Source organism: Leucoraja erinacea, chromosome 1 (assembly GCF_028641065.1).
Source record: "Leucoraja erinacea ecotype New England chromosome 1, Leri_hhj_1, whole genome shotgun sequence".
NCBI classification, from domain to species: domain Eukaryota; kingdom Metazoa; phylum Chordata; class Chondrichthyes; order Rajiformes; family Rajidae; genus Leucoraja; species Leucoraja erinaceus.
Window position 1 is genome coordinate 36,350,085 of NC_073377.1, and position 19,674 is coordinate 36,369,758.

Consider the following 19,674-nt stretch of genomic DNA (forward strand, 5'->3'; position numbering starts at 1 on the left):
TAGTTTTACCATCTTCAATGTCCCTCCCCTTCACCAATTTCTATTCTGTCCTATGTATGGAATGCCTGTTAAAACTATCTAGTTTTGACGATAATTTGGGCATTTTCTAGCTATAGTGAAGCATGCATTGGGATGGGCTGTTTAATGATTTTATCAAAATTACGAAATTATGCTGCTGAATGGTTTAAATCTTGTCAGTCCGTGGGCAAGGTTTGCATATCCTATTTAAAATAAGTTCCCACATTGAAGAAGCAAAGCATCTGTGCATTTTATGAGGTGCTTTCCCCCCTCTTATTTTAGTGCAATATTAAGAGCTTGTGGATAATCTGAAAAGTTGTTTCTGATTTTTTTTTTTCAACTGAAGAGCAGTGAGTCATCTCTTTATAGGCAGCATTTGATTTTTTTTAAAGTTTCACTTTGATATGATAACATTAATAATAGTCGTGTAGGGAAAACTTTCTTGCCCTGTTTTGCCTCTAGTTTCTTCCACAGTCAGACCAGAGAAATTAGCTGCCTTCCAGTTGTTTAATGTCACTTTGTTTGGGGAGTATAGTACATTGTCGTGGGGCATTTGGTTTAGGTAGGACACACCTGTAAACCATCATAATCAAAGTTGTATAGTACAGAAATGGGCCTTTCATCCCATTATGAAAATGGGATTAGGAGGCAGAGATCAGTCATGATTGAATGGCGGAGTAGACTCGATGGGCCGAATAGCCTAATTCTACTCCTAGAACTTGTTAACTGTGTCCATTGTGTGCTCTCCTGGAACCCATTTAAAACTCTATAAATAATTCCAGATTAATTCACTTGTCACTTCGATTATCTTGTGGTTCTGAGATATATTGTAAGTTCTGTTGATATCTATTAGCTCAGCACAGATTGAAAGCTGACACAGGGTTGAACCTGGGTTCCCAATTTATAACCATGTTATATCTTTGAGATGGAGATGCATGTCAACCATATCTGTGGGGATATCTGAAAAATACATTAGTGGGTTCCTGCTCTATCTCAGAGTCTTGTCCACATGATCGGGTGGGTGGTACTGAGGGAGCCCTGCATTGCTGATTGTATTGTCATTTAGGTAAAGCATTAAGTTTAGGGATCCAACGCAGTGTCCATGCTGACCAGCAATCACTTGTTCACACTAGTTCTATGTTATCCCACTTTCTTATCCACTCCCTACACACTCTGGACAATTTTACAAACCCTGTTTGTAAACGTGCTCCTGCAAGCCCACACATCGTTGGGATGTGGGAGGAAATCTGACTACCACGTTTTCTTTCAATGTTGGATGTTGTATATCTTGTAGAGACTGTAGCACCATTAATAAATGTTCCTTTTTCCTGTCTCTCCTCTGCCCTTTATCATGGATACATGTGAATGCACCCTTTATTTGAGTTGCACAGAGCCATGTTAATGGTATTTGCAGTATTCTAGAGATGTAACTGTTTTTGTATTGCACCTTTTGCTGTTGACTTTTGTTTAATTGATCACAGCTTTAGTGGCTCTTGTTTTGTAAAGGGTTGTGGGGGATTAAGGGGAAAAAATAAATGCAGCTTTTCGATTTGACTAAAATTAAGAATATCTTGTATTGCATGAATTCTTCAGTTCTTTGGGGGGAAGTAAATGAAACAATGTGCTGGCCACATGTGGCATTGTATAGATGTGTACAAAAATGTGCAAGAATTGAATAACCTACTCTGCAGTGCACGCTGTTGGCAATGTTTGCTCGATGGGGGGAGGAAACTGATCCATTACTATTTACTTTTCAAGTTAGCTTTGAGACATTTTTAGAGCTGCATGATCAATTATCATAAACCTTCATTTAAAACCTGCTTATCTAATTATTTCAGTTATACTGATCTGAAGAGTGGGTGGCACCATCTTTCAAATTTTCCTTGCATTTTATTTTAATTAAATTGGACAAAGGAGTTTCTATGTAACCTCTGTTCTGAAGTTGTGGCCCATATCAGCTGTTGCACATGCAAACATGTTTTATCTGTTTAGTAGTGCTGCTGTGGGTTGGTACAGGTATGGGAAGTGAATGTGATTTGTGAAGGTGTTTTTTGAGGGGACAGACGAGTCCAAGCCATAATTTGTTGCAATTAATGTTACACGGTCAAAATTCCAATATGCGAGTGAACATACTGCATCTATCCTTCATCAGTTTGTAAAACATTCTTTCCAGAAGTTGGAACCTGCTGCATGAGACTATTTCCACTTCTAGTATCCACATTTATTCAAATGCTTTAAAAAGGAAAACTATTTTTATTTATATGTGAGATAGAACATTATCTTTTCAAAGTTAATGTCAATCTACATTTGATTCTTTAAAAAAAAGTTTTTTTTAAACCATTTTAGCTGAAATTTTTCATTTGCTCTTATTTATTATGTGTGGTTTCATTGGAATTGGCCTGTTCATCAAAACAAATTATAATTTAACTATTTCATTGACTTGAAGCAATAGGCATGTTCAGAGTTTGACTTTGAACTAAACTTCAGAAGTTAGAAACTACCAATTGCTGCCATTCCACTAACTTGCATTTTCAACCAAGTACCAGTTCCTGGGGGATGGGACATTGTGGATTCAAAGTCTCACTCAAATGTCCATTCATTGAATGATAGGATTGGAGTGAATGGATGCCTGATGTGCTCCATAGTAATTGTGAAGGAGATGCAGGTAAATCAATTTGCAGTGTGCATCATTTTTAAAACATTTAAATTAGCATTTCGTGATCACTTGAATATAAGTGGACTTACTGGGGACTTTATTCAGTAGAAAGAAAGGAACATTGGGATTTAAAATGGTCTGGAATAAATGTTTTGCTTTCCATAATTTTTATCCAAATGCAGATGCTGTGACATTTGCTTATATAAGCTTCGATCTGAGGTTGTAATGTAAATTAGAAGGAAAAGTTGAGAAGCCTGTCATTACTACTGGACAGGCAACATCTGCTGGAAAAGGAATATTCACTTCAAATTGATCTTTGACTAGAAATAAGAATAGTTAAAGAGATGCTTGTTTTAAGATGCAAAATAAAGTGGCAAAAGTGGGTGTTAAATAAAGGAAATGATGTGGAAAAAGTCCAGGTGCTGGAGATGACAAAGTAGGGCAATTGTCTTAAGTTTTGAGAGGAATTTGGAAAATTTCTGCCATTTATTTTATCTGTAAGTTTAGAACTCCTTGTGTTGAGCTTAGAGGCAATAGTATACCGAGGCAGAAGAGTTGTTCCTTGAAATTGAAGTGAATTTGGACACACCAGGAGGAGGAGGATGCACAGATCCTCCTGATGTGACACTTGAAGTTCTATTATATTTGGAGACTGAACAAAGCTCTTCAACAAACTGATCACCTAATCTGCTTGATTGCCCAATGATGTAAAAGCAATACTGTGTGTACTAGAAATCCAAAATATAAATATACTGGGTATACAACTTTGGGCAAAGTTTAGAGGGAGCATAAAACCAAGGTTAATATTTTGTGTCAATTGTGCCAGCAGAACTGGAACAATTTAGAGGGGTACTAATTAGGTGGTATGTTTTCATTTCTCTCCTGATATTTTCCCACTTTCCTAGTGAATTCTGAGAGAGCACTGTAATTTAAAAAATACTTTTGGAAAAACTAGGTCAGATATTAGTCGTGCAGGCAGAAAAAATTACTGGAGAAACTCAGCGGGTACGGCAGCATCTATGGAGCGAAGGAAATAGGCAACGTTTCGGGCCGAAACCCTTCTTCAGACTATTAGTCTTGCAGCATGGAAACAGACCCTTCAGTCCAGCTCATCCATGCCGATCAAGCTTCCCCATCTGAGCTAGTCCTACATGCCTGCGTTTGCCCATATCCCTCTAAATCTTTCCTATCCACGTATCCGTATACCACGTACCCAATATTTTTTTCAGATTCTATCTAAACCTTATGCCGATTTTTATTATGTTCTACATTATCCAGAAAATTAGTTTTAAATTGAAACCTTTCTATTTCCAGATTTACAGAATATGTAAGCTCTATGATTGAATGCTCAGCCTCTCAAGAGTTTTGTTGTTACTGGATGTCTGAACTTGGTGGGTTTATTAATGTCATATGTACCAATGTACAGTAAAAACTTTGTGTTGCATGCTATCTAAACAGGTAAGATATACCCTACATGGATACAATCAGTTTAAAATTGATTGCCATAGATAGGGCAAAGTGGAAGATAAAGAGCAAAGATTTTACATTTCAGCATTTTAGTGCATTATAACACATCATTTCTGTAGACAAGTCCAATGTCTTCAATGGCATGAGATGAATTGATCAATATCCTAGCGTATGGAAGGACTATTCAAAAGCCTGTTAACCAAGGGGAAGAAGCCAGCAATGAACGTGCTTTCAATCTTCTGTGCCTACTGCCAGGTGGGATTAGGATGAAGGACTGACTGGGCATTTGAGAGGCTTTTGGTAGACACATGGATATACATAGAATGGTGGAAATATGGATCATGTGGTGTCAGCTGACATTAATTTATCTTGGTATCGTGTTCAGCACAGACATTGGGCTGAAGTTGGCTAAATGTATTCTCATGAGGAAGATATCTATCACTGACAAATTTGCATTGAAAATGTGGATGTTTCTTTCTCCCCAAGAGCATTGATGCTTATTATCGAACTCTACAGCTTAGGGGCTATATTTGGCTTAAGCCTACAAACTACTTATTGAAGGAGTTATTAGTTTTTTGTCTTAGCCTTGCTGTTTTGCTACGGTTCACTTATTTTTATGCTCAAAATGTACAGTTTGGTTGACTGCTTGAATAAGGGCAAACAAATGTGCTTCATACTGAATTCTGAGAGCTAACCATCCCTAAACGGGCAGAGTCTGAAGCTGTTAATTGATGCCCTCTCCATCATTCCATTTTCTATTAAATATAAATGAATGACGTGCTATTGAAAAGCTGAGAAAATGAGTGCACGCTTCAGTAGTAAGTGGAAGCCAGCTCGCCCTGATACTATTCCTGAAACATGATCAGAGAACACTTTTAAAAGTGCGACCTTAATAGTCTTTTATTATTGAATTGGTTATATAATTACAGGTCCTTTTAAATTAATTGTGCAATGGTAGTCATGTGGTTCTATTTGTTTTGATGAATATTTACTGAAAATACAATAATGGCTCAGTTTGATTACAGGTTAGTTTGCATTTGAAGAGCCATTTAATTGCTCCTGTAGTTCTGTTATTGTCAGTGGTGTATTGCTTTCAACAAACAATAAATGTTCGACTCTGAAGCAGGGTCCTGTTTTAGAATGTCTTTTTTAACTTTATTCTAGCATCTGCACTCTTATGTCTCCAATGACTGTGTAAAGTTAATTTTAAACATACTATGTGTTTTGCATCAGAAAAAGGAAGCTGAGCATCGTGCTCTGCTTGGCACCTGAATGGTGAATAGTTATTTTCCGAAAATTATAACTACTCTTAATTCAAATTCACACATGCACTGACTTACACAGCCCAACACCCGGACTTCCATCTGTATATATGTATATAGCGCCGCAGAATTGTGCACCTATCTCCCCCCCCCCCCCCCCCCCTTCTCCCTTCTGTTTTTAGTTTTCTGTTTCTTGTTCTTTGTACTAAATTATATGTATGCACTGAGTACGAGCAGCTTTTAATTTCATTGTACATGTACAGTGACAATAAATGGCATATCATATCATTTCGAAAGGCATTTTCATTCTGCAGTTATTGCAATCGCTAAGGTGTTTTCCTTTAACATCTCTTAATAATGCATCTATTTAATTATGATTTCAATATTATGCACTTAGCCAGAATAATCATGTGCATGAGCCCTCTATGTGGGTTTTCTTTCTCCCCCCCCCCCCCCCCCCCCCCCCATATTTCATGAGTAGCCCAACGTGGGTGATCTGGTGTTGCTGCTTTTTGGGGAGCTGGTTCAATCCTGATCTCGGGGGAGTGGGGGGGGGGTGTTAAAATTTGCTGTTTGGAGATTGCACATTTTCCTGGTGACGACATGGTTTTCCTTCTGGTGCTCTGGTTTACTTCTGCATGCTAAATACATGCGGATAGGCCAACAGAGCAAACCACGTCTGCTATTTCTCTTCAGCCCTTTATTGCAGTAACCAATTAACCTGAAAGTGGGCGAATGGCTGTCTCAAGTCACAAATTGGATATGTTCATTGTTCAGGATGTAGAGTTATGTGGAATATTGCACATGGCTACAACAGACCATATCAGCCCTAATCAATGGAACAATCCCTGTCATTTGAAGGTGTCAAATCATTTCTAAATCATTGAATTAGTGCCACAAAATCGGGTGTGCTGTTCAATGCTTGAAAGAACCATGTGGAAAAATGATGACGCATCCACTCTCTTAAAAGGCATCGTCTTAAAACTGCTGGGTTGCAGCCAAAGAATTGCCTAATGTCTGACTGCAGCCATTTCAGCAAACAAAAGATCCCATTACATTCCAGAATCTGCTAATCAATGCTTCAATTGTCTGGGTTTTCATTAGTATTTTATTATTTAAACTCCAGAGATGAGGGGTTTTTCTCTGATCCGATGCTGACATGACATGATTCCCAGCTGCATTTGTTTGATTTCAAACAAAGCAGCTTGTATTAATATTCAGAACTTGGAATCAATTGAAATTCAGAAGACTTCCCAAATTCTTTCACAACGATGATTTTCGCTTAATTTAACTAAAGGAGAAGGGAGAATTTAATTTCTAAGCAACATCTGTAACTTCCTTTCCAATACTGCAGTTTTAAATCCGTTTTTGTTTATTTCAATGAGATGTGGGTGTTGCATTTAGAGGAAGCATTTATTGGCCACCCTGAAGTACTGCAAACCTTCTTGGATTGGAAGTTTAAGGCTTTGTACCCAAAGTCCATGAAGGAGCAGTGAATGATATGTTTACTTGGGATGGTACGCAACTTGGAAGAGAACTGAGTGCTGGTGCTTGTAGATGTTGTCGTCTTTGTAGGTTTGGGAAATGCTGTTGGAAGTTACTCACCAGGATACTGCAGTACACTTTGCAGATGGTGCACACTACGCTAGCTATGCACTTGGAGTAGAGGGAAAGATTTTTAAGCAGGTGGATTGGACGTCAACCGAGTGAACTGTTTAGACCTGCAAAATGTTGAATTTGATGGTTTGCATCTATCCTCTTTCAGGTTAGTGGAACGCTTTGAATTTCCTAGCTTGGGCCTTGAAGATGATGAAAAGACCCTCTGGTATCAGGCAAATTTTTTGCTGCACGATACTCAAGCTTATAGCCTATTCCTGTGGCTAGTGTTTATGGCTGGTGCTTGTTGCCTAAGATGTTGATGGTGTGAGACTTGACAGTGGGGTACCGCTGAATATCAAGGCTATATGGTTTGGTGCTTTGCCATAGCATGGCAGATTGTCTAAAGGGTTGTGGGATTTCTGGAGCTCTGTGTGAAGGGATGGTAGAGACAGAAATTTACATCATATTTACACAGTGCAGTTGAATCTGCAGGTGTTGACCTTGTGTTGGAGGCATTTGACATAACAATGGGCGAAATTGCCTGCTCTGTCTTACATTTTCAGTGATCATTACCTCGCTCTCGTTTCTGCTGTGTTTTTAGAAAACTATTTTACATTCAGGAAATCAAATGTACTTTTATCTAACGATTTGAATAATTTTCTGTTAGAAATTCCAGCCCTTTACATTAATTTCAGCATTTGCAGTTCCTTGTATTTACTGTGTATGCATTATCTCCTGTATAAGATCGCGAGTGATGAATGTATTTTTGGCATGAGGTTAATGCCCATCATCAGTAAGGAAAATGGAAATTGGTGTTTACATTTTAGGAGATGGAAAATATGATCTTTTTCATTATGTTTCTGCAACTCTAACCTACTCTGACCTTGTAATTAGGCAACAAAAGGTACCTAGAGATTGTCGTTCTGGTACCATGCTTGGTCTCAACACTAAGATCAAAATGCTGATTGCTGACTTTAGGAAAGTGATGATCTATGAACCTGTCCTCCTGGATAGCGTCACAGTTTATAAAGTTTTTGTGCGTACATGCCTCTTGACAGTCTGTCCTGGGCCCAGCACCATCTCTACTTCCTTAGAAGATTGAAGAAATTCATAATGTCACTGAATATCACATGAAACTCCTACAGGTGTGCAGTAGAGACACACTAGTTGTATCATGGCCTCGTTTGGTATCTCGAATGCCCAGGAATAAAGATGGCTGCAGAAAGTGGTGGACATTGCCCAGTCCATAATGATATTGACCTCTCCACAATCCAAAGGATGTAAAGGAAGCGTTGCCTTGAAGGCAGAAACTATACCGAAGATCCCATTCAACCTAGTCATTGTTTCATCTAGCTGCTACCGTCGCGAAGAAAGTACAGGAGCTTGAGAACTATCTCCGGTTCAAGAATTGCTGTTTTCCTGCAGCCATTCGGCTGCTGCGCAGTCCTACCTCAGCAAATGACGTGCCATGGTTTATTTTGGTTGCACTACATACTTGGGGGAGGGGAGTGGGGGAGGATGGGGTGTGAGATACCAGCCTGCAACTGGGGGGCAGACCACCAGTTGCTGGAAAATCGGGGGTGGACCTGAATTATGGTCTGATTGTCCAGTGTTACTGATTCATAGTATTGAGTTTTTGTTTTTTTTGTCAATGGCCCTGAAAACTGCAGCAGATACAAATTCATTTAATTTCAAATGTCACTGAAACACTCTTGATTCTTTTGCCTGGAAAAGGGACTAGGAAATCGCTACTGAAATCGCTAGTATAACATTTTCCTGAGGAGGAATGGGTTTAAAGCTTGTCGTGGGTAAATGTCAGTAGACGATGTTTTGGAAAGAAGTTAGCTGAGTAATATTCCTAATAAATCATAATCTCAACCATTTAATCCTGAGTTAGAGATACTGATATAAACTAATTCAATGTGCGCTCATCTAATTCATGGTCATCCATGGATGAACACCAGATTTGGACAGGGCAAAGTACAGAGTCTTCCTTGCAGACGTTGAGGGATTGGTATCTAAATTGGAGGAAGCTCCTTGTACTAATGGAACAACAGTCTGATGCATCACAGTTGCCGAGTTATAACTTGAAGGCTTTCAGAATGTTGGCTTCATCACAATTCCTCAGTGGTGCTTAGCCAACCAGCAGGGCAAGTGGACAGAGGGCTTGAGTGATCCTGACAGTCCACAGGATTGAGATTGATTCTTTGAAGTCTCAAGGTATCGAGTCAAATAAGTGGTTTACTATTCAGTATCTCTTATTGGTGAATTGGTTTTTAGAATGAACCACATTTTAAAGAAAAGGTAGATGTGGCTGGCAGTGAATGGGTTCACGGCTAGGTTACAGTGATCGTGGTCTGCAATTATTCACAGGTTATTCGGAGATTGGGTTGAGATTTCTTTTGCATGTGGATTTTTTCCAACATGTTTCAGTAATTAGAAAAAGAATGTTAACTTTTTGAGACTTGAACGTGCTCCCTGCTTTTCCTCTCAGCTAAAATAATGTTAAATTAGCAGAGACCAGAAATTTGACACTCAATGTGTATGGCTTGGTTTCAAATCATGCTGAATGTTTTGTTCATTTTATAAACTCTAATGTGGCATGTTTGTAAGTGACTTGTCCTAAGCCTGATTCCATCTGCATTTGCTCCAATTTTATACTCCCTACAGTGTATTTGCCCAATCCTTCCCCCTCCTAATTTTATATCTCTGAAAGGTCATCCCTCGACCTCCTATACTTCAGGGAAAAAAGAGCCTGTCTCTCCTTAATGCGAACCCGCCAGACCTGTTAACAACATCGTAAATCCTGTTCACACCTTTTCTAATTAATAACACCTATTCTACAGCACGATGACCTGCCTTGTACCGGTACAGTTGCAACATGACAACCCAACTTGATACCCTGACTGAAGGCAAACGATGCCTTCATCTTGTCACTCCTTTCATGAAACTCCATCTGCACCCCTCAGTGTCTCTGTTCCACAACGCTCCTCAGAGGCCAATTCACTGGATGTTTTCAAGAGAGAGTTGGATTTGGCTCTTAGGGCCAAGCGAATCAAGGGATATGGGGGGGGGGGAAAGCCAGAACTGGGATACTGATTTTGGATGATCAGGCATGATCACATTGAATGGCGGTACTGGCTCGGACGGCTGAATGGCCTACTCCTGCACCTATTTTCTATGATTGCCCTTTGCCATGTCTGCCAAAGCTTTCTCTCATCCTTTACCTCCGTCCAATACTGTCAAAATTGGCAATTTATGGTTTTAACTCTTGGACCAATCCTATCCTTTTCCTTATCCATTTAGTGACAGATAGAACCAGAGTAGCTGGTCCCAAAGTGGTCCCCTACTGAAGGTACTCACCCATTTCCCAAGAAGAGGGTGGGTTTTGCCCTTTGTCTGGCAGGGCCATCTACATAATGGGATCATTGGCACTAGGGCAATCCTCAATCAATATTTGGGAAGTTAATCCCTCTAGTATTACAACCCTGGTCTTTTTTTCAGCTATTGGTGATATGCTTATATTCCCTCGTCTAACCCCCGACTACTGGGGGGCTTTTAGTACAATCTATTACAGTTCTCAATTCCACAAATATATAGCCTCACTGGACAATCCCTAAGGAATAGCACTGATGCTCTCCCTCATCAAAAAAATCAGCTCCCCTTCCTCATTCATTACGCCCCATTGGAGCAGTTAAACGACTAATAAAATGGGTTCAGATATCATTATCTGGAGGGTTATGCCAAGAAGTTGTGACGTTTGACTTTATTGAAATGTATTTAAATGTACAGAGAATTGTAAGTAGATTGGGGGAGGATTAAGGTTTTATTTCTTCAAGTAGCTGACTCTTAGACATTTATTTTATATGATGTATTGTGGAGTGACACTAGAAACAGCCATCCTAAAAACTGGTGAATAGAATAAGTAAAGTTAGTGAACTTCACAGCCAAGGGATTGCTTAAAGTTATGACTTTGAGCTCAATTACTGTATAATGATTGTGTTCTAACAAAGTAGTACCCTTGAATCTTAACAAGCAGCTTTCTCGTGGTTTAATTGGGTCCAGCTAATTTGGCAGTTTTTAGGCAGCTCTTTACAGCCAAGGATGACTTGCATCAACTAAAGTTCTGATTGTTCTGAGTTGACTGGAGCCAGGATTTATAGTCTGTGCCAGAGATGGGGAAGGAGGAGCTTGACAGTGGGCAAGGATTGCATTGGAGGTGGAATTAGATTCCTTTATTGTCATTCAGACCTTTCGGTCTGAACGAAATTATGTTGCCTGCAGTCATACACAGAACCAATAAAAACAAAACATACAATAAACACAAATTAAACATCCACCACAGTGAGTTCACCAAGCACATCCTCACTGTGATGGAGGCAAAGTCTTAGTCTCCGTCTCTTCCCTCCTTGTTCTCCCACTGCGCTGAGGCAATCCAGGCCGGAGATGCCGCCTTCCAGTCCAGTGGACCTCCGTGGTGATGTCGCCACCGCCGAAAGCCGGAACGCCGTCTCCGCTCCGAGACGGCCCGCCACAGCATCCTCCAGGCCACCGCCCTAGCTCCGGGTCCCACAGTCTCCGCTCCGGGCCACGCTGCATCAGCTCCAGGCCGCCGCCCCAGCTCCAGGCCGCCGCCCCAGCTCCAGGCCACGCTGCATCAGCTCCGGGCCACGCTGCATCAGCTCCAGGCCGCCGCTGAAAGCCAGATAGCTGCATCAGCGAGTCGAGCCACCGCTGCCTCGGCCCCGAAGTCGGGCAGCCTCTCGATGGTAAGTCCTGGCTGGCTCTGCCTCCGGAGCCTCGGGGTCGGTCGCAGGCTGGAGGCCGCCAGCTCCGCCATTAGGCCTCAGTGCAGACGGAGGCAGAGAAGGGGGATACGACAAGAAAAAGTCGCATTCCCCCGAAGGAAGAGACAGAGAACATGTTTCACCCCCCCCCCTCTAACACAACCCAACAAACTAAAACTTAACCAAAACAAGACAAAAAAAAACAACAGAAAAAAGTAAAAACAGACGGACTGCAGGCGAGCCGCAGCTGTTAACAGCGACGCCACTTCCGGTGTATTCATTTGTGCTTGGCTTTTGCTTGCACTTGATCATGCAATGTAGGATTTTCTTTTTCTCTCTGTTCCAAACGTTACTGCTCTATTTTGATTAGTTGTGGGCTACAGATTCATCTATGTTGGCCAAATGGAGGCCTTGCGAGGAAAAAAAAAGCAATCTTTTACCCTGTCAGAACTTTGGGGGTGGTAGCTGTGTTGAGTCTGGTGTTGGGCATGCAAATGACATTACCATTCAATCCTCCATGATTAAAAACATAGATAATAGGTGCAGGAGTAGGCCATTTGGCCATTCCATATGATCATGCCTGATCATGCAATATCAGTACCCCGTTCCTGCTTTCTCCCCATATCCCTTGATTCCGTTAGCCCCAAGAGCTATATCTAACTCTCTAGAAAACATCCAGTGAATTGGCCTCCACTGCCTTCTGTGCAGAGAATTCCACAGATTCGCATCTTTCTGGGTGAAAATGTTTTTCCAAACCTGACACCATTCGGATAATGTGCCGCATTGTTCTTGCGACCAAAATGGATAACCTCACATTTATCCACATTATACTGCATCTGCCAGCAGACTATAATTAAGAATCTGTTTTGGCGAAGAAGATGATGTTGTTGTTGTTTTGCTTATACTGTCAGTAGATTTGGAAGGTGTTGTTATGCTTGTCATATTCTTGATGTCTTGAGTCTACATCCTAGACTTCAAACATTGCATGTTTTCCTGATAGCTGACATTTGTACGATAACATTTAAGAATTAATGCAGTGTGACGTCAAGGAGTGAGTCCGAAGGCAACACATTCAACTCAAGTTTAATTGAGGATCTTTGACATCATTGGAGCCTGTACTCTCATGGTTCAGGTAATGATGTGTATAAGGAGTGCAGCAAATGTGAATGAATTAATATTTTGTTATCACATGTGACAAGTCACAGTGAAATTCTTTGCTTGCATATGCATGGTATGCAAATAGTCACCACATAAGGGCACTAACAAAGTTGCAAAGTATATGCAGTATCCACGCCAGGTCCCCTTTGTTCGCTCCCTCACCCACCTCACAATGGCTCCCCACACCGGGTCCCCATTGTCCGATTACCCCCCCCCCCCCAAGACGGTCCCCCCACGCTGGGTCCTCCTTGGTTCCACCGGCAGCGGCATCCTTGCTTCCTCATCCATCGGTCGAAGCCCCATTGACCATCGCACCGACATCTCCGCTGATGCTGCAGGGTCCTCTCCATGGCGCGGATGTAGACCCCAGCCGCACGACTCCGACTCTCAGCGTGCGGGCTTCAACCTTGGCCGCAGACACTGCCCAACGGGGGCTCCAGCCTCGGCTACTGCGCGACTGGCTGGGAGGCGTCTAATGTGTTAATCAGATAGAATGCTCCAAAGCTTTTTACAGTTCAATAAGATAACCAAACCCGGTCATGCATTTTGTGCCTGATATCTAAACAAATAGAAGTGCTTGCTTGAAGCAACTCCTTGCCCTGAACCATTCCACTGATCATGGCACTGCCATTTTGGAACTTTTATACACCTGATAGTTCCCAAAGTAACTCCGGAGTAAATAAACATTGATTTGATACATTCAGATTTGTCTTATGGTTTATGCTGTTCTCTGCTAGGCTTGCTTGAAACCTTTAAGTCGCCAGGCTCCTGAACATCTTTCTTAAAAACTTCTCCAGAACTACACACTGCATATTTTACATTAATTGCTCAATCAAAGCTTCATTCTGAACTATTGATGCATATATTTGATGGTTTGAACATGAGATGTCAGTTTGTAAATGTTATTGTACTTCTATAATACAGTGGTTCAATCAATGGTGCAATGGTGCTTTATTGTCACATGTACCTTGATACAGTGGATTTTTTTACACACTATTCAGTAAAATTCTTACTATACATAAGCACACCCAAGTACTAGAATGTAAGAATGGTAGATTACACTGAAGAGTCCTCACGTTTCCGACGCCAACCTATGTATTTCTATAATACAAGTTGGGAGCAATATAATTGTTTGTCTGTTTTAAGTATTTTCAGCACTTTTGGAATCTTACAGTTTAGCTAGTGGATGAGAAACCCCGAACTCTGGTCTGAAGAAGGGTCTCAACCCAAAGTGTCACCCATTCCGATCCAGAGATGCTGCCTGTCCCCAGAGTTACTCTAGCATTTTGTGTCTATCTTCGGTGTAAACCAACATCTGCCGTTCCTTCCTAAAATAGAACTCTGCCCAACTGATCCAACCAATAGTCTGAAATCTATGAGAGGAGCTGGGGAATTTTGAAGCAAATCATTAATTCATTTGATATTTTAAAAACTGTTAACCAGTGGATTGAATTAGAAACCATCAACCAGTGGATTGAATTAGAAAAAAATCTACTGGGTCCCTCGTGTCCTCCAGGAAAGCAACTATTCTTTTCCAGTCTGGCCAACAATCGCCCATGAACACAGTTCCATGATAATCTGAAGAAGAAGGGTCTGGACTCAGAGATGCCTATTCATTCCTTCCACAGATGTTGTTTGACCTGCAGCAATTAGTTTTTCTCAACATTCCAGCATTTGCAGTGCCGTGTGTTTCCGTAATACCTTGGTTGCTGGTAGCTGTGATTCATCTTCCATTCCTGAGACCATCTCAGAGAGAGAGAGGGAGAGACAGTGTTGGAGTAATATAGTGGGTCAGGCAGTGTCTCAGGAGAACATATACAGCTGCTCCTCAACCTACGATGGGGTTTACATTCTGATAAACCAGTCGTAAATCGAAAATATCGCGAGTCGAAAACTCATTGTGATCATGTGACTGGATGTGACGCGCGGCTCGCTGCAGTTGCCGAGCGTTTGCCTATCGTAAAGCCGAAATATCGTAAATCGGGGAGTATCTGTATAGGCAACATTTAGTGTCGAGATCCTTCAAAATGATTTATCCAGAGATGTTGCCTGACCTGTTAAGTTACTCCATCGTCTCTGACAGCATTGTCAACTCCAGAAGTAACCAGGGCTTATTTTCTTCTGTTTGAATCATTAATGTTCCATTACTACCTGACTAGAACAATATCTCTGCTATTATAAAGGCCATTCGGAAAGGTGCATTTCTAGTGCCATGTTCCAAGTTGTAGCAAAGTAGGTTGAAGTGGTTTCCTTTTATTTGGGATTTTTCAAGTACAATATATTTCAGAGTAGAAAATAGAAACCTGTTAAGCTGGATATTTCTAATGTGTCAGTAGGTGAAGTACTAAAGAAGCTACCAATTATCGGTAATTGCTTCCTATCATGCTGAATATGTGCTGGGGAAGCAAGGAGCAAAACCTGACTGATTTGTTAAATACTAGTTTATTATGAGGAATGAAAAATGTCTGCTCTGCATCTATTCCACAAGTAAAACTTTTTTTAAATTCCTCCAAGTCTCATTGTTTTTCTGATAGCTGGCATTTGTACAGCAACATGGCTGAATGCACAAATGGTGACAAGAGTTGAGTCATTCAACCTCTATCGTCTAGTCTAGAAGTGGGAGTGAGCACAAGTCCTGGTGTAAAGGCAGTGAGCTGAAATATTTGTGTGCAGACCTACTTTTCCATTACGTCATTTATAGTGGTGTTTGGAAGACTCATGAATTGGGATATCCTGTTTAGTCCAACATTATACTTAAAGATTGAGTGAGCAGAAAATTGTTGCAACACAGCATGTCAGGCATCTATGGAAAGAGAAAGTTAATGGTTTCAGTTGAAGATGAGCGATCTTCCTCCTGAAGCATTAACTTTTTTTCCCCCTCCCACAGATGCTTCCTAACAGCATTTTCTCTTTTTAATTTGTTTCCAGTATTTGCATTTTTTCAACTAGCTCTGCTACTTTGAAAAGCTCAAATATTATAAATCTGCAATATTAAACTACTGTGATTTATTATTTTGGGGAATCCATTGTTGGATCTACGAGGGGGTGGGTATGAATGCTGGTACGGATTATAGCATCCTGCTGGATTCCATTGTGCTGAAAATTTAGGGGGAAATCTATTCCTAATAAAGTATTTTAAATGTGTAGGAAAGAAATGTAGATGCTGGTTCAAACTAAAGATAGACACAAAATGCTGGAGTACCTCAGCGGGACAGGCAGCATCTGGAAAGAAAGAATGGGTGATGTTTCGGGTTTGTCTGAAGAAGGGTCTCATTTTGTGTCTATCTTGGGTATTTTAAATGTTGTATGTGAATGCGGAAAGAAATCCAGGAGCCAGTTGAGTATTGCAGCCAATAGTGAATGTGTGATTAATAATTATTATTATAATAAACTTTATTACGGACTCGAGGTCCAGACAAGGGGCAACATTGCATTAAAAAATGCTTTGCATATTAAAAAATATCATAAAGTACATATAAAATCTTAGTATGTCACTTATAAAAGCATCATAAATTATATTTTTTAAAAACACAATACACGAGTTAAAAATCCAGATTAAAAGAATGCTCAATGTCTGACAATGATGCTAGTGTCTCCACAGCTGGGATTCGTAGCATTCATGATTATAAATACTCTTCACCTTGCGTAAATTTGAAGAACTGTCGTGTATTCTTAACAATGCCAGCATGTATTTAGATTAATTCCCTGTTCATCTCATCAGTTGGTACAGATGTATGATTAATTCAGTTGAATCTTCTCGAAAGGTCTGTGTAATTTAGTTCAGATATACAGTGTGGAAACAGGCTCTTCGGTCCGCACTGATCACCGTACATAAAAAACAGGTGCAGGAGTAGGCCATTCGGCCCTTCGAGCCTGCTCCACCATTCAATATGATCATGGCTGATCATCCAACTCGGTATCCTGTACCTGCCTTCTCTCCATACCCCCTGATCCCTTCAGCCACAAGTACATTAGTTCTATGTAATCCAACTTTCTCTGTTTACACACTAGGGGCAATTTACGGAAGGGCCACTTAACACTAGGGCCAATTAACCTACACATCTTTTCGCTGTAAGCATTTCACTGTACTTGGGTACATGTGACAATAAAGTATCATTGAATGTGGGAGGAAACCAGAGCACCAGCAGAAAGCCCACATGGTCGCATGGAGACCAGGTAGAACCCATAATCAGTATCAAACCCAGGTCTCGGGTGCTGTGAGGTGGCAGCTTTACCGCTGTGCTGCTGTGCCACTCTACAGTTCCATACAGTTTGCATGTAATCCCTTGGTGCCCAGCATTTTGCTAAAATACTAGTGCTTCTATTTTGTGCCACAGCTCTGGCACCAAAATCTCAATTGTTTAAATATTTCACAAATTAAACTTCCACGACTTTTCAGCGCACAAAAAAGAGGAAATTATATTAAGTGATGCAAGATAATTGGATAAAATCTATTCAGAAAAAAAAGACACTCGTCAGCATTTTGCTCTCTAGATTGCTGGGATGACTGAACTTGTTACCATTTGCCTTTATGCTCAATGAATTCCTTTAAGTGGAAGGAATATTTTGTTCATGTGCCCCATGTTCTTAGTAATTGGTCAGCTGACGAACTGAACACTTTTGGATGTCCTCCAATGTAATTTGACACTGCACCTCATTTAGCCGCGTATAGTGTCAACTGTTATCTATCTCTCTTGGTTCATTCCTTGGTCAGTTCAAAATGAATCCCTTTTGTTCTTGCAGCTTTGTTTAAATATTTTTGTAGTGCTTGATGTTCTGTGCTGTTGCAAGCTTGTGGTTAGGGGAAAGAAAACTGTCTGTTGTGAAATTCTTGTACTCTGTCATATTAGATCTCCATGCCATTGGTCAACATCTTGAACAAGTTAGGGCTTTATTCTTTGGAGTGCAGAAGGTTAAGGGGGGACTTGATAGAGGTTTTTAAAATGATGAGAGGGATAGACAGAGTTGACGTGGAAAAGCTTTTCCCACTGAGAGTAGGGAAGATTCAAACAAGGGGACATGACATGAGAATTAAGGGACTGAAGTTTAGGGGTAACATGAGGGGGAACTTCTTTACTCACAGAGTGGTAGCTGTGTGGAATGAGCTTCCAGTGAAGGTGGTGGAGGCAGGTTCGTTTTTATCATTTAAAAATAAATTGGATAGTTATATGGATGGGAAGGGAATGGAGGGTTATGGTCTGAGCGCAGGTATATGGGACTAGGGGAGATTATGTGTTCGGCACGGACTAGAAGGGTCGAGATGGCCTGTTTCCGTGCTGTAATTGTTATATGGTTATATGGTTATGTTATATCTTGCTCTGTCAAGGCTGCATTTTAAAGGATTTGCAGCAGCTATCCCAAGTTTTTTCAAAAATGAAGTACCTTTCTCTCCTCGGGCCTGTATTGGAAGCCTGTGTCATCTGTGATTCTGAGGGACTGTCTAATAAGATATTCCAGAAAACAAATGTTAAAATGTAACCCGGATCTTATAGAAACTCATAAAATTCTCAAGGGATTGGACAGGAAAAATGTTCCTAATGTTGGGGGAGTCCAGACCAGGGGTCATGTTTTAAGAATAACTGGTAGGCCATTTAGGACTGAGATGCTGAGAAACGTTTTCACCCAGAGAGTTGTGCATCTGTGGAATTGTCTGCCACAGAATGCAGTGGAGGCCAATTCACTGGATGTTTTCGAGAGAGTTTGATATAGCTCTTTGGGCTAACTGAATCAAGCGATATAGGGAGAAAGCAGGAATGGGGTACTTATTTAGGATGAAGGTAGACACAAAATGCTGGAGTAACTCAACGGGACAGGCACCATTTCTGGAGAGAAGGAATGGGTGAAGTTTCGGGTCGAGACCCTTACCGTTGATTTAAACCAGCATTTGCAGTTCTTTCTTACTGATTTAGGATGATCAGCCATGAACATATTGAATGGCAGTGCTGGTTCGGAGGGCCGAAAGGCCTACTCCTGCACCTATTTTCTATTTTTCTGAGTTAGAAAGAATGTTCGACATATGGAAGACTCGTTCTATCTTGATTACTCAACCATGACAAAATAAAACAAGTCTGTTAACGTTCCTTATTACTTGTGCCATTTATGTTTATCGAACAGCACTTAACTAGAATTTAGGAGATTGAGAGGGGATCTTATAGAAACTTACAAAATTCTTAAGGGGTTGGACAGGCTAGATGCAGGAAGATTGTTCCCGATGTTGGGGAAGTCCAGGACAAGGGGTCACAGCTTAAGGATAAAGGGGAAATCCTTTAAAACCGAGATGAGAAGAACTTTTTTCACACAGAGGGTGGTGAATCTCTGGAATTCTCTGCCACAGAGGGTAGTTGAGGCCAGTTCATTGGCTATATTTAAGAGGGAATTAGATGTGGCCCTTGTGGCTAAGGGGATCAGGGGGTATGGAGAGAAGGCAGGTATGGGATACTGAGTTGGATGATCAGCCATGATCATATTGAATGGTGGTGCAGGCTCGAAGGGCCGAATGGCCTACTCCTGCACCTAATTTCTATGTTTCTAACTGGAAATATGTTATAACTGTTTGAGCAAAAAATAATTTGTTAGAAAGATACTAGTCAACATATTTTAAATGCTTCAGCTGTTTCTCAGCACTTTGTAAACCACAACTCTACCATGTATCTACCATTATTTTCTTATTAGCATCTTGGTGTATCTTTATGTTAACACAGAAAACTATGGGAGCTAGCATCTAGCA

At 40.8% G+C, this 19,674-nt stretch overlaps 1 protein-coding gene across 5 annotated transcripts in view; it reads left to right on the plus strand.

Moving 5' to 3' along the window:
- Positions 1 to 19,674, plus strand: part of LOC129695715 (tropomyosin alpha-4 chain-like) — an 81,484-nt gene that overhangs the window by 47,095 nt on the left and 14,715 nt on the right. The window lies entirely within an intron of this gene.